This window comes from Dunckerocampus dactyliophorus, chromosome 14 (genome assembly GCF_027744805.1).
Source record: "Dunckerocampus dactyliophorus isolate RoL2022-P2 chromosome 14, RoL_Ddac_1.1, whole genome shotgun sequence".
Lineage (NCBI taxonomy): Eukaryota > Metazoa > Chordata > Actinopteri > Syngnathiformes > Syngnathidae > Dunckerocampus > Dunckerocampus dactyliophorus.
In genome coordinates this window covers 684,209-701,164 of record NC_072832.1, presented here as the reverse complement: position 1 = coordinate 701,164, position 16,956 = coordinate 684,209, and positions in this window count along the sequence as shown.

The following is a 16,956-nucleotide window of genomic DNA, read 5'->3' as shown; positions in this document are numbered from 1 at the left end:
CCGCTTGTGACAGTCGGCTGCATCATGCTGACGTCTTTCTTGGCGTTATGTGTGGCCACGGAGTGTTGCAGTCAAACTACGCGTGGTGAATGAAGGCTGCTGCGGCGTGTGCCAGCTCTTTATGTAATTGCCATCTACTGAAAAAAGGAGCTTGGCTGTTGAGAGAAGAATGACACCACGGTGGCTCTCTCTCATCCCGTTTGATTTAGGTCGGTTCCACTGTCATTTGTTGATGCAGACATCAACTGCAATACCAAAGATGTACTTATAGGCTTTTATACGCCCAGCCTTAACAACCTTTTTATATGTCTTTTGTGTTTTTAAGATGCAAAAACAGGTGATGATGCAACTCTCCACCAACACATTTCACTTCAGAGCAATTTGAAGCCATAAAAACGGCCACAAGGTGGCAGACGTGCATTAAGAGCTTGGCAGGGATCATGTGGGCGGAAAAATCACACATGACAGGAAGGAGGAAGTCAGAGAGCGTGTAGCATGCAGAAGGTTATGCATTGTAGGGACATTTAAGAGACCGGATGTTTTTTTTCCCACGCGTCACCACATCTGCTGTGAAAAACCAAGTGCAGCAAATGAACTCGGAGCTTACCATCATTCCGGGAGGCTTGACGAAGGAATGCTAACCGCTGGACATCGGTGTAAACACGGCGTTTAAAGTGAAGTTGCAAGCAGCGTGGGAGCGATGGATGACAGCTAGCAAACACAGCTTCACGAAGACTGGGAGGTAGCGCCGTTCCAGTTACGCCACAATTTGTGAATGGATTGTGGATGCTTGGGCTAACGTGTCTGATGCACTGTTGTTCGAGCTTTCACAAAAGCCAGCATCATTTCTGAGGCGCCGCACGGCAACGAGACTGACTGACAACGATGACAGGGAACCTGGCGTGTCTGATGGAGAACTTGCCCCGCTGTTCATTTGGGGTACAGAAGATGAGGACTTTGATGGATGTGTGGATGAGGATTGATCAAAAATAACGTGAGTACATTGTTAAATACTTCAATAAAGTATGACCCAACTCATTTGTGCTCCCGCTGGCTTTTTAAAAACATACAATAGCATGCATGCTAGCGTATTGTAGCGTCGCTGGAAGCACTTCCTGTTCCCCAGCGTGCTTTTCGGTAGTGTTTTGGTGCAAATGCTCTTAGTTACATGTTTGAGCTACATAGTTGTTATTGTACTGCAAAAGTAGCGGTAGTGTCTTGTCTGTTTGTGCGTTGCTGTGTGATGTTTTTAGTTGTGCACCATGACTGAGACTGTTGTGTTGAGTGATGACCTTCCTGATTTCAAGTAGGTTTGATAAACTGAATGAGAGTTCTGCTCTTAATTTATCTGAAGAAATAAAGTACTGTCGCTTCCTCACTGACTTCTGAGCGACACGGTGTGTTTTAGCGTGCATACCTGCGCCCAATGATACGATGCTCCTCGTATATGTGTTAAATACAGAAATAGCACCTGGAACTGAGACTGCACCTTTTAATACGGTGCGCCTTATGGTCATGAAAATATGGTAAATCAATTGTCATGTGGATGTAAAACAAGCCTTTTTTGTGTTGTGTATGTTGCTATAGTTGTTTAGATACTTTAGCTGTCACAAAAGCAAAACATTTGTGTCAAAGTGAAAGTTATGCTTGAAATGTATCTTTTCACAAAAAGTTGCTTTTCTCCCCGTTTTAGTTGGGAGCTGATATTTTCCTGAAACTTACCTGTGTTCTCCTGCTGATTACTAAAGAACACAAAAAGGTAAAAACAAACCTTTTTTTCCTGATGAAAGATGAGAGTCTAATGTTTCTTTTGGTAACTCTTTTGGTCCTAATGTAACAAGTTGAAGTCATTTTGCAGATCCTAAAGGCTGCAGCTGTCTGCTGTCTGTTCTGACTCTAGGAACCACCATCAGTCCATCTTTATGAGATACTGTTGTTGGTATTTATGCATGTATGGTAGGAGCCCAAGAATACATTTAAAGCTGAAGGTCAACCAGTGATTTCACCTGCCAGCGTACATGATGGAAACTCATAGAATGGCGAACACCATCTCCACAGCCAGTCATGAAGCGTGTTAAACAGTGTCAAGCTTTTTAAAAAGATGCTCTGACGCATTCATAAAAAAGAAGGTCACCATAATCCAGCAAAGGTAAGAAAGGAGCACAAATTAGACGCTCGCTTCCTCATATAAGCCGAGAAGCAAGAGTTATTTCTGAGGAAAAAAACAAGTTTTAGCTTCAGTTTACGGAGAAGAAGCTCAATATGTTGTTTAGAAGACAAATTACTCGTACGATGAGACCATTTGAATTTCTTTCCCTTCAGCTGTTTTGCTTTTAAGGAGCTGAGGGGTTTTCCATCTGAGAACACCCTAACTTTAGATTTGTCTGCATTTAACACCAGCCTAAGCTGACTCACATGTGACTGAACAGCACCAAAGGCACACTGGAAGAAACCAAAGGCTTGGTCAGCTGAAGGAGAGGAACAGGAGATGAATGTCGCATCTGCATAAGAATGAAAAAAGGCGGTCGATACGTTTTGACAAATACAAATGCCGATATTGGCCAACTCTCAATTTCCTATTCCGATATCAACCAATACCGATATGTGTAACATCAAATATCTTTTTCTTGAGTAAAATTCTTCTAAAGTAAGTTCTTGTGCATTGATGAATGTTATTTTTGGAAAGATTGGATGTAATGTGAATTACTACTGTGTGGTATCCATAAAGTTGTAATCTGAGCCATGTGAAGATTGTTTCCCAAGTATATTAGTGCGTGTGTGAATGTATGAACCAGAGGCATTAACTGCAATGTCTTTGTAGAAAGGCGCTTTATGAAAGTAAGTACATTTACTTGTGTTCACTTACAGTGCAGCCTTGCCACATCCAATATGGCGGCGTCGATGTTTATGGTTTTGACAAAAGCACTTCTTGTACTGTTGTTGTAAATAGTTGCTAAGTTCCACGTTTAGGGCTCACGTAGTTGTTGGTCATTGAGCATTGCTCGTAGGTAGTGTCTTGTTTGTTGTTATCTACAGTACCTATTACGTGTCGTTGGCAAGTTCATTGTGAGCTTTGTTGTTACTCTGCTTGCTAAATAGTTACTTGTTCCTCACAGGCTTGTGGAGCGGCACCGTATTAACTACATGATTCAGCAATGTTGTAATTTTGCAACGTTGCCACTAAAAGCTCTATATCGCCTTTCATTGTAGGTTAAACCGATGTTTTTACCGATGTTGGCCCTATCACATTTTTATGCCGATATCGGGCTAATAATTATCGGGGGCGATATTGCATGTTTATGTTGTTTGTTGCGAGCAGAGACTTCCTCATCTAACTTTCTCTCCCGCTGCACAGATAGACTTGGTTTTCATCCAGGAAAGCAGTGCAGGGTTTAGTACTTCTTTTGCCTTCAGTCAGCTTGGACAGGCTCCAGCCCCCCAACATAAGCAGCCCCCCCCCAACATAAGCAGTTCAGAGAATGAACGAATGGACTGAAGCGTACCCCTTGGGTGTATGTTAAACACCATCCAGCCCGTGTTATTTTTTACAATGTTATTCATCCCGGGACCTGGTCTTCACAAGATGCAGGCATGATCAACCCGGAGATTTGGTCTGTGCGCGTCTCAGGAAACCTTCTGTGTGGTGTTGAATCTTTACATACGCACGTGTGTGGTAGGTCACCCTGAATCTGCCAGAGTCTAGATTGCACAGAGCGATGAGCGGCGCTCTCGCTGACTCCGCACACTCGCAACAATGCGCAGGTCTCTCCAGCTAATGAGCTCTCAATATAGACAGCTCGCACACAGAGCCTATAGTTTCTGTCAGGCATTGCATATCTGGGGAGCAGAGCTTTGTACACCGGCTGGCAGTGGACCAGAGAACCTGATAGAAAATGCAAATCATCATTGAGCATGCGGGGTCCAGCGTGTTTGTGTCACCGGGATGAGAGCAACACATCCCCAGGGGGTCGGCCATGTGGAGACGGCAGGGTTATTTCTGTTTGCTACTTCTAAACAGTCACAGATTTACAGGCAAGGCACAAACTGTGACTGCTGCGGTAACAATGTTAGAATAGACAGCAGAGAGTCAGTCCGGCGGAACCACATTTCTACGCACCACAACTTCAGTGGCTGCGACTGCGTTTGTCTCCTTGACGCTCACGGCTCGTTAACAACCAGGACTTGGTACAAGCAGTTACCTTAGGGTACACAAACTCACGCTGCACTCAAAAAAGAAATGGTTGGTTTGATGTAACTGAATCTTGCCACCTACATTCCACGTGAACAAATCAAGTGAGATCGATGTGTCCTGATCGTGTTACTTCAACACCGGGGAGATTAGCTGATTGAAAGTCATGTTCATATTTCCAATCAATTGATTTGCTTTTAATTCACTTCAAATGTTTGTCCTCAGTTAGTCGAATATATTTCACTCACATTCAGTCAACTTAGCAGAACGCCATTCTAACTTGTTCAATGAAATGCTGCAGGCTTCGTCTGTTTTACTAATGCCAGGATTACCGAATGAACAAACTTGGCTTTTGCTGCTTTTGCTCATTTCGATCTTGTTGTTTCAATTCATCTTGTTTTGGTAGAAAGCGCTAGTAAAGGATTTGTTGAAATCAAATGACAAAGCTCACTACCCTGCAAGAAGCAAGCATACTTGGATCCAAAACAATTTCAACATTTTATTTATACATTTAAATAACATTTAAACATATAATTTCAACACTTACATTTTTTATACAATGTTTGTTGTTCTGATGAACCTCATTCTTATTGCATTTACGTACGGTATACTGTATGAAATTGGTTACAACGATTTTTCCTAGAATCTTTTTCACGATTGAATCATAATGTGAACCTAAACACCTTTAATTCATTTAATTCTGGGGGGGGGCTCATGTTGGTGACCCCTGGGCGAGATGATATGAAAGGGGAACCATCACATTTAGACAAAAACATAGTGTTTGAAAAAGACTGCTGATGCTTGGAGGACCAGGCGCCTTCTTGAAGGAGACTTTGGATGCGAGAGCAGCAACTCACCACACCCTGCCAGGTGCCCGCCCCCCAAATCCCACACCAAACTAAAGCTTTTTAATGCGCCACCCCGGCGAGACATTTTTCGTGGCATGTTTCTCAGGGTGCCAAAGTTGGCCAAAGTTGGCAAAAATTGTCCAATACTGATCAGTGGCCGATCGATCAGCGCCCCCCCAGTGCACAGGTTTACACTCGGGTGTGTTTGGACCTGCACCTTCAGCAGGGTGAAGTCCACCCAGATGCTTTGTTCTACCAGCTGTGAAAAATGCTAAGACTCTCAATTAAGGTTAGCAATTTAATATTCAAAGGAGAAGATACAAGAAATCACAATGCCAGCGCTGGAGAGAACGATCAGCCCACCAGCCAAGGCCTAGCGAGGTCCAAGCGATCTCGAGTTGCTCGTCCTCATAAGCCTGCTGTGGAGGCGGTCCCAATCATCAGGACACTTTGTTGGTTCATCGGTCTTACCTGGCTTCAACCAATCCTTGGCTGGGGGGCTGGGAGACTCAGTCAGGAGACCGAAAGTGTGTGTGTGAGATGAATGAAAAAGAACAGAGTGCCTTTTGTTCCAAGTGAAAGGTGTTGGTGAATGCGTTATCCTTCTGTCATAGATACAGGTAAGCAGATACATGTTGCATTGCCCATCCAGAACATATTCCATTCCTAACAGGTATGACGTCTTTTTCGGAGCTTGACGTCGCTCTTGCTCTGAGCACACAGTCTGGAATGGACTGCTGATATTGATTGGAGAGTTTAGAAGCAGGTCGATATAATATGATACTTGAAATTGGATCAATATCTGATATTGATATCGGATCAGGACACCTCTACAAAAAAAGCCAACCCAGAATGATACCCTGATGCTTGCTGAGCTCATGTCTGACCTGTATTAAGAAACTAGATCAGGGGTGTCCAAATTGGGGCCGGGGGGCAATGTGCAGCCTGCAGCACATTTGAAAAATAAAATTTAACAAAAAAACAACAAAAAAAAAACAGATAAAAGTGGAAAAATCAGCAGTAATTTTACAAGAATAAAGTCGTAATATTAAGAGAAACAAGTTGTCAACTAACAAGAAAAAGTTGTGATTTTACGAGAATAACCTCGTAATATTAAATCAGGTCATTTTCGTAGCACCCGGTTGAAATATTGTTTTTTTAAAAGTCATAGTATTATGAAAAACAAACAAAGCTAAATAACGTTGTTTTTGGAAAATGAGGTTAAGGAAAAACTTATAATATTATGAGAGTAAAGAGAAAACATTATGGAAATAAAGTCAGATTATTACTAAAGGAAAATTGACAAAGATGACTTAAACATCAACTTCAAATATTTGGGGAACATTTGATTTATATTTATTCAACTATACTGTATATACAGTAAGTTGTTAGCATATCTACATGTCTTCATTTTCAAAATATCAATGTGGCAAAGTTGTGTCCTTTCATTTTTTGCTACGTGACACCCCTCAACTACTATTTCAGTAGAAATTGTGAATGCTGGCATGATGACGCTCAACTAAAATGTAGATCTAACCCATAGAAATTGTCCAATGTCAAAAACCTCACAGAAAATATTGAATTATGGAAAACGTGGGAATTTTCCGAAAAGTCTTGATGGATAGCCGACGTTTCCTGAATGAGCTGCACATGTCCATGATGGAATGGTTTCAAGCGGATGAGAAATGCGGAAGTAGTAACAGTAGTGGAGTAAGAAATGGAGTAAGAAATTACGCGAGGATTGAGGCTCGGACTTTGTGTGCTGCAGTGCTCAAACAAGAACACCTCCACCAGATGTCTCAGGAGGCGTCTCAACAAACCGAGGGAAGGAAGGCGACTGGAAGGAAAATCAGATCAAGTCACTGGATTTCTTTCAGAAATAGGTTTGAGGATGGTACGCGTCTCATAATTGTAGTGCGTGGAGCGGAAGGCTCCAGTTATCACCTGACATCATCTCGGAGCACAATGAAACAAAGCACGTGCTGCTCAAGTCTAAACAGAACTCGAATAATGAGTCAGGAACGCTTGGATTTGTTCACCCCGAGGACATAACTTCACCGTGCTTTGTGTTTTGAGACAATAGAAAGCCCCAAACCTTATGTTTTTGGAGCGGGCGCTTATGTAATGTCCTCCCAAGTTGAGTTGATGACGACATTTCTGCACAACAGGCAGTTTGGAATGCAAATGTGCTCTCATGCTAGCGATGGTAGCCTGGTAGCAATGTCATAAAATATTCATTGGCGCAGGAACCCTATTCTTTAGCGGCGGTGGTTGTGCCGCATCCTTTGCCTGTGATGGAGAGCTACAAAGATAGACTCCCGTAGCCTACAGTGCTCGTCTGCCACGTCGCGTACCTGTCAGTGGGGGGGAAAAAAGGCTTTGCGAGCTGGCATCACATTTCAAACGCACAACCTTACTTACTGTTTGCCGTTGATGTCTCTCTGGCAGCACTAAATATATGAGATGCCCTCTAGTATCTTACAAGATTTCTGTTTTGATCTGCGTGAAGTTGTGATATAAGCTTTGGTTAATAATTGATGTCTGGAAGGATGTCTCTCCAACGCCTTCGTATGACTCAAAAGTGACATTCTTGAAAATAAGAGTCCACTGCAGGATGAGCCAGCGCGCTTTGTGAATTCCTGATGTGCTGTGTAGGAGTTCCAACCACCCCCCCAACCCCACTAACCCCTCGGCGCTCTTGTTATTGTGGGGAAAAGTTCTGTGTTTATAAGTTTGCCACGCTTGGCCTTTCCGCTCGTCGAGGCAAAGGCTGCGCTGACCTCATTAGCGCTCGCCGCCTCACACCTGCAAGCCTGCGATCTGGAAGTTTCTTTCAGCCAGCTACTTTACCTAAATGACCTTCTCTTATTCACGTCCCGCCTAATTGAGCCAAAAGACCGCAGGGGCCAGGGGGGCAGGGGGGCAGGCGGAGGAATACACCTGCTTTGCATGGAGAAACATGAGAGTAAGCAAACTTTAAGATGAGAAAAATCACTGTTTGTTTGTTTTTTTGAAAACATTTTTTATGGCTTTATAACGATCTTTTTTTTAATATATTTACTAATTATTGTCACGGTTGTATTCTGCACTAGGGTGTAAAAAAACGCAAAAAGCAACAATAAGAGGACTAATAACGACAATAACAATAATAATGATTTATGATTATTATTATTTCCACCAATATTAACAATAATAATAATTATTATTATTTAAAAAATATCATACGTATAATAATTATTATTTAAGAATATTTTTTATTTAAAAATACCAATTATTATTTGAAATGCTAACCAAAAATGTAGAACATTTGAATGAAAAACAATTTTAATTTAAAAACTTCAAAAAATTGTAATTAATTCAGAAATACTACTACAGTAGTACTACTACTACTGATAAGAGTGATGATAATAACAATATTTTAAAAATAAATGTTAATTTAATTTGAATAACATTTGAATGAAAATACATTTTAATATAAAAAAAGTTTTAATTGAATTCAGAAATACTACAAGTGCTGCTAATGAATGATAATGATGGTGATGATGGTGATGATGATGATGATGATTATTATCATTATCATAGTCATTATCATCATAAGATTAAAAAATTAATGTTAATTTTAATTTTTTAAATTTAATTTTAACAACATTCTGATGAAAAAAAGAGTCTTTTTTAATTTAAAAACAGTTTTAAAAAATTCAGTTCATTTAAAACTACTACTACTACTACTACTATTACTGCAACTACTATTACTACTACTACTACCGTTACTTCTACTTTTAAATTTTAATCGTAATATGGAGTGCATAAGAAAGGAAAGGAAAGCGTAGCGCTCTTTAGGACCACACGGTCATTTATGAACAAGTATATTCAACAATACAGCAGCAGCAGAACCAATGTTGTAACAGCGGTAAGGTACATACTGCTCAGCCAGCATTAATGGGAATAAAATGAGTCTTTTCCGGTTGTCCAACTGTTGTCTTCATAGAACTAGCATGAATGCTCTGCTTGTAGCTGATGTGTTTATTTACTTCAACCGCAAGTAATTGGAAGCCAGCAATGATTGGAGAGCGGCTGTTTCAGTATTTCCAAAATTTTGCAGCTCATCATGTATATGATGTATCATTTTAACTTACTAATAATGATTTGGAGTGCATCTGCAAACGGAAAGGAAAACAAAGCTCTCGTTGACCACAAGGTCATTTATGAATAAGTATATTGCACAACACAGCAGCAACAGAACCAATGTTGTCATGGCAATATGGCACAAACTGCTCAGTCAACGTGAAAACCACTGATGACTTGACTGACTTTCACACCAACCGTGCACAGCAAGTATTTTAAAGCGCATGTAGAGGTAGATAAATCACACACATGATGCTTCAAATGCATCTTGTGGAGTTTTTGTATTTGGATCTTTAATCAATAGACTTTGGATGAACAGCATCCACGATATGACTAGAGATGAGGCAGTGTATCATATTTCCTCCTCACATGGCCAAACCATCTCAGTCTGGCCGCTCTGACCTTGTCTCCCAGGCGTCTAACGTCACTCTTGCATCACTTTTAGTATTTTTCATTTAATTTTCCCTTCACATCTGAGCTCCACCCTCAGGATTCATATTTCCTACAAAAGTGCAGTCTCACGATGTTAACAGATTTAATTCGCAGGAGATCATGGGCTAATGAGTGGCTAACTTATCCAGCAAAATCTGAACTGACTGCCTGCTCAGAACATGCCGTGTCCACCCTTGATCACATTTGTACGACCAGTTGAAAAATTGCAAAAATCTACACTTTGCACTGTTGGATGTTAATATAAGTACAGCTTCAAAATGCAAAAAGAAGAAATGGGAGTGAGACAAAACACATTCTGAGTAAGCAATTTATTGCAAACAAGAATTCAAGTGAAATAAGCTGTTCATCACCTGATCAAAGGTTTAAGACCACAGCTAAAAAAACCCTGAAATCCCCCTAAAATACCCCCCAAAATAGAAATATATACAGTATATATATATATATATATATATATATATATATTTTTACCATATATATAAAATCAAATGTATAAAAGGAGTGAGTAATGAGTAGATGTGCCATTCTTGTTCATGAGGTGAAAAATGGCTTTGGGCATGCTTGATGCCAGCGTTCCCAGGAGGCTGGTGGGAATGTTGCTCCACGTGCTGAAGATGGCTTCACTGTCTGGAACTCATGTCCACTTTTGTAAATCCATCCCCAGATGTTCTCCATTGGATTTAGATGAGGGGAACACGTAGGATGGTCCAAAAGAGTCAGCTTATTCCTCTTTGTGAAGTGCAGCGTAGTCCTGTTGAAAAAGCCCATCATCACCACACAGACGAGGGCCTTCAGTCATGAGGGAAGCCCCCCCCCCCCGCAACATCTCCACGTATCCGGCTGCAGGCTCCTTTTTTTGGGGTCTACCACTTGACTTTTTTGTTCCATGAGCCTCAGGGTGTATTTGAGAAGTTTGGGATGAGTGTCTTCCTGTGTCCAACCTTAGCAGCAACGCCCCTGCACAACCTGAAGCTCCATTGTTCCATGAAAGGATGATGATGTTGCCCCACTCTAATGTGCCGTGTGGAAAACATCTCAGGTGAGATATTCTTGTCATGCCAGTAACATTGAAAGCCATCAGGACCGTCAAGGAAGAATAAACTTTCTTCCACCTTTCAATGTCCCATGTTTGGTGCCTTCCTGCTAATTCCAAACGGACAATTTTGTGGCCTTGAAGGAGACGAGGCCTTTGAAGACACTTTTTGTTCTTAAAAGCCTCCTGTCGTTATCGGACTGCACTCTGCACCAGTAGCAACCTTCATTTAGGCCGAGGATGGTCCCGTGTTTTGACAAACAGCCAATGGGATCTTCCAGCTCTTTTTTGGGGGGGGTCTACCACTTGACTTTTTTGTTCCATGAACCTCAGGGTGTATTTCAGAAGTTTGGGATGAGTGTCTTCCTGTGTCCAACCTCAGCAGCAATGGTGGCTCTAACCCTAACTCTAAACCTAGCTCTAACCCTAACCCCTAACCCTAACCCTAACCCTAACTCTAACCCTAACTCTAACCCTAACCCTAACTCTAACTCTAACTCTAACCCTAACCCTCACCCTAACTCTAACCCTAACCCTAACCCTAACCCTAACTCTAACTCTAACTCTAACTCTAACTCTAACCCTAACCCTAACCCTAACCCTAACCCTAACTCTAACCCTAACCCTAACCCTAACCCTAACCCTAACTCTAACCCTAACTCTAACTCTAACTCTAACCCTAACCCTAACTGTAACTCTAACTCTAACCCTAACTCTAACTCTAATGCTAACCCTAACCCTAACCCTAACTGTAACTCTAACCCTAACTCTAACTCTAACCCTAACCCTAACTGTAACTCTAACTCTAACCCTAACTCTAACTCTAATGCTAACCCTAACCCTAACCCTAACTGTAACTCTAACCCTAACTCTAACTCTAACTCTAACCCTAACTGTAACTCTAACTCTAACTCTAACTCTAACTCTAACTGTAACTCCAACCCTAACCCTAACTCTAACCCTAACTCTAACTCTAACCCTAACCCTAACTGTAACTGTAACTGTAACTGTAACTGTAACTGTAACTGTAACTGTAACTGTAACTCTAACTCTAACTCTAACTCCAACCCTAACCCTAACCCTAACCCTAACCCTAACCCTAACCCTAACCCTAACCCTAACCCTAACCCTCACATTATTAACTGAAAACCTGAATGAAAAGCAGGCTTGCAGACGCCTGGATGCTGCAATGGGGGCGGAGCTGATCGGTGTTAAAGATCGGTGTTTTTCACGGAAATCGTCCGATACTGACCGGTGGCCGATCTATCGGTGCACCCCTACTTTCGAGACAATGTGCCATCTCCATCTGTGAGCCATTTTCCTTGGCAATATGACATAACAGAAGTTGTGAGTGCATTTCCTCAGGGATTGGGTGACATCTTCATAATAATGCAGAGTTATGACCGCGATGGAGAGAATGCAAATGTTGTCATTACAACATCAGACGAGCTGCAAATGATTAAATACGTAATCAAGCGGGTGGAACCTCTTTGGGTGATGATTTAGAGTTCCGTCTGACTTGCACTCGCATCGGGAGGCTAAAGAAGGACAAGTCGACGTTTAGATGGCGTATTAATAGTCGTGTATTCACTGCAGGATTGTTTTTTTTTGTTTTTGTCTTAATTCTTGTCACATTTTAAAGTCGCCATCGCAAGGTGACAGACGTCAGCCCTGATGCCTGCAGCGCATTTGTGTGCACAACATTGCAGCTGTGGAATCATTGTCTCTCTCCAAAGACGAGATTGCTGCTTCGCCGCCTGTCTCACCCGCTGAATACAAACTGTGTGCTGCTCCCACAGCTCGCCTCTCTGATGGAAACTTGTAAGCAGACGGTGTGGAAAAACAGCACGCAGAGGGGAGCGCTTCATGTCGGCCGATTGTGCTGTTTTCGTTAATTAAATAAGATACAGTGCGGATGGAAGAAAAGGAAGTCCTGATGACTTTTGTGTGCTTCATAAAGGGAGCAAAAGAAAGGCTTTGGGCATTAGTCATGCAGCGTACAACGCGTCGCCCCTTGCGACACGTCTAAAAAGACTCGGTCTGCCTGCAGCACAGCCGCCTTGCACAGCAGCATCCAGATATGACAAAAGGACACGTAGCCAATGTAGCCATAGTGCATTAGTCCTTGTCTCAGCCAGGTGGCCTTTTTGTCCTTCTTTACCTCCCATCTACGGTTTTACATCATCATCAACTGACACTCCAAAGGCCATCATACAAGTTTTGCAACAAAAGGCTGGTCGTATTAAACTTTCCCGGTTCTGTGCCACCACGGGAAAGTTGGGCATGACAAGTTTTGCACTCAGCTGCAACGTCAGAAAAGGCATGATTATGAGATGTTCAAGGTGCTCAGTGAAGCGTTTAAACCCGACATCACTCACCACCGACTGGGCTGGGTCTGGTCAGTCCCTTTACACATACCATATTTTAAGAAGTTTACTTTACATTTCCACAAATGCACCTGTGGAACACATAAACGGCCACCTGTAACTGAAAAATATAAATGTATAATTGCTTCATGATGCTATTACACACTTGATTAGGGGTGTCACAAGACGAGACAATACACAAGATTGGGTCTATGAGACCAGACGTACTGATTTAATTTCATTTCTACTATGTTGCACTTTCATTCTGTGTGTATGCTAGTGGCCCCGCCTCCACCCACCAAAACAAAGAGACTGCATGACTGGCAAAAGGGCTCCCTCCGTTCATGCAGTTATTCTATGGAACTCAAGTGCCAAGTTGCTGAAACCAATGCACAGAGTGATCCCTCTTCCTGCCTGTTTGGAGGCGAGAGACGAGGAAAGCGGACACACATGCACATGGCAATTTATTGAGGCTCATTGATTTTACAGGTGACATATGTTGAAGCCTTGACCATTTAGAAGATCTCTATCTGACCACCGTTTCCTCAAAGCAAATCAAATGAAAATAGGTGTGTAAAGTCCAAGCGTGTTGAATTAGCAATGGCTAAGCTCAGTTTAATAATAGACGAGAGAGACACCCACTTCAATTGGAGCAGAAACACACGACCGGGAAGTAATGAGTTCAGTGGTACAATCCAGCCTCTGTGAAATGCGATACAGGCGGCAGGTTAAGTCCTTGCAAGCTGGTGAAATGCTGCTGCAGGCGGAATCCATTTGATACAGCAAATCTTTGACTCGCGCCCCAGAATGTGTAATCAGGAGCGAGTGTAAATGTTAAAGAGGCTGTTCAGAGAAAAATGGCAATACAGCACTTGGCTAACCTCTGTTCAGAAATGTTTCGTAAATACACTCCTGATCAAAATGTTAAGACCAGTTGAAAAAGTGCAAGAATTTATATTTTGCACTGGTGGAGCTTCAAAATGCAAAAAGAAGAAAGAAGCAGGAAAGTGAAACAGGCTGTTCATCAGACGATCAACAGTTTAAGAGCACAGCCTTTAAAAACCAAACATGTGGGTTGACTGTGATTTAGTGTCAGGTATTCCCACTGTCATGACCTCTTGATGGCAAAGGGTTAGGGTTAGAGTTAGAGTTTTGGTTTGGTTTAGTTTATTTGAACATGAAGGTTACAATGGAATACATCTCATGAATCCTCCTTTCACACTTCCACATGTCCAAAAGGAGTAGGAAGAAGCAAAGCTTATTTAATCCTACCCCCCATCCATTCCACATCTAGTACAGTACATGTTGTTCACTCCATGTCATGTTTTCTATGACAGTCAGAATAATACATAATAGATCACGGTAAGACCCCCCCCCCCCAAAAAAAATATATATACATATATATATATATATACATATATATTTTTATATGTATTTATATATATATGTATATATATATAAATGAGAAACTATAAGAATTATGACAAGTTTAATTCAATGTTATTTTGGAAAAAAAAAACATTTTCAACAAAAATGATTCAAGTATGAAAGAAAAAATCCAGTCTACTCAATCTTCATTAATAACAGTTCAGAACATAGAAACAGGTCTTCAGAATATAGGCCTACTTCTCTTGCCTTCCTCCTTGCTGCCAGAACGGAGCACTTCCCAGCATGCCTTGCAGCACTTGTTTTGTTATAAAGTTGTTAAAGTGACGTATTTAGAGTTGACGTCGTTGTTTATCGTTCTGCCGTAGTTGTAGTAGCTGTGCTTATTTACCTGTTGTAGTGCTGTGCTGTCATTTTTGTATTTGTAGCGTGATTTTGGTTAGTGTTCCATCCCCTGTTGATTTCGCTGCGTGACAAGCTCACTGCCAGCTCAGTGTTGACTCTTGCATGCCCAATTAGCCACTTCCTTTCAAGCCTTCCTTGTGGGACTTAAGTTCACCACAATATATACTGTATGTACTGTATATATGTACATATAACATAATGTAATATAATATAATATATAGAAATACAGTATAAAACGCTCATTAACACAAAACAAGCCATGAGTTTATGTTTATGTTTATGTTACCCATGTTTAACTATTTCACAACATTCCATTATTTGAGGTAATAAAAAAATGGACACTTTTGGGAAGCTTTTTATCTAAAAATCCCAGAGTGACTAAACAAACATGGCAGCGCGTGCACAACCATCCGTGCCTGAGTTAAAGCGACAGGACAGACAAAAAGCCATCATGGCCGGTGCAGATGTATCCCTGCTGAGTAAAGCTACACGTAAAAAGTCATTATTTCCTGCACGCCATCATCTCCATCCTAATGGCCGGCCTCCGCCTGCGCTCGGCATTAGAGTCAAGACTCAAGCTTCTTAGCGTGTGTTCTCCGTGATTGAAATTCCGAGTCAGCCATCAATCCGCGTTATAGACTGGTTTCCCCTTGTCTGGCGCGGGCTAACTGAAACAGATTGAGACAGCTCCCGCCCACCGCATCGCTAATGGCTGCCAATGAAAGGCATCTCTGTGCGGTTGACCCCCCTCATGCCAAACCCCATCCCCTGCCGATGAGGATCGGGAATCATCGACGTGACTCGATATAGTCGAGTCTCTTCAGCATCGCTCACCAGTCAACAGCATCCTCTATTGACTTAACGTTGCCCAAAAATAGAATCTAATCACTGGATGCAAACAGACCACCCTGCTCCTAATGGTTTACCATTATGCAGCCCATCGTAGAGAAATATAGCCATATATGCCCGGGCGGGGATATTGTTTGGCCATAATGGCTTCCCAATTATCTCACCAGTGGTGCAGACACCCCCATGTTCTACACAGCAGTAGTTTAACAAGCGTACACAATAGATGCAGCTTGAATCCTTGTCCTTGTTATTTTATTAAACTACGCATTTGTCACTCGCATTTTGACTATCGAATACGCTTGTGCGCTTCGCTGCGCTCCAGGTGACGCATTTTGTTGCCAGTTTTAGTTTCGAGTTCTTTCACTGTGGGTAACAACAAAAATCCTCGAGCTGCGGTGACGCAGACCCTAAAGGCTGTGATTGGTCGGCTTACTTCCTGTCTGCGCATGGCTAGCTCACATCGGATCGGATCAACATTTGCAATAAAAATGTCTGTTGTCACGCACTGATTACTCCCAGCTTGGGTTGTACATCTCTCTGTGATGGACGATTCCATGCGCACCTGGATGCACGGGTTACGCTACGACTCACAGACGATATATTTGAAAAATACAGCGATTTCATTCAATACGGTTACATTTGTTGACATAAACGTGAATCTTGCATTCTAAGCTAAAGAAGCCAATTGTATAAAAGTGGCATTCTTACAGCATCTTTAAATGGGGAAGAGAGCGTTCAGTTTTGCAGCCCCCACAGCGTGGAATTTCTTACATGCTGAACTAAAGCTCTCAGAACTCCTCCCGTTTGGAGCCTGTCGTTCCTGCTGTTGGACAAAGAGCGGGAGACCACAGAACAGTGCCTTTGTTTTAAATAGCTTTTATGGATTTATCACACAACACCTGCACTTTACAATGTATGTGTGTTCTTGTACATTGTTTATTGTCACCTCCTGCATTTGTACATTTATCACGTGTGACGTGTGCTGCTGACCTCGTGGCCAGGTCACCCTTGGAAAAGAGATAAATAAAGGTTCATAATAATAATAATTTTAAAAAAATGTGTAAAAGAGCACATCATATCCCCAAGCAGGCTGTAAGGCTGGGGTCCTCGACCACCGGAAAACCGGGAAACTTTCCGGCACAATAAAAAAAAATCGGAAAATAACTACTGTCAGTGGTCATCAATTTGGAAATATGTGCCATTGTTGTATTAAAAAAATAATATACATTATCAAATTCCACAGCTTTTGCGTGTTTAATGTGAGCGGCGAATTGTCCCACTTTGTTCAACGGTCCTTGAAAGCAC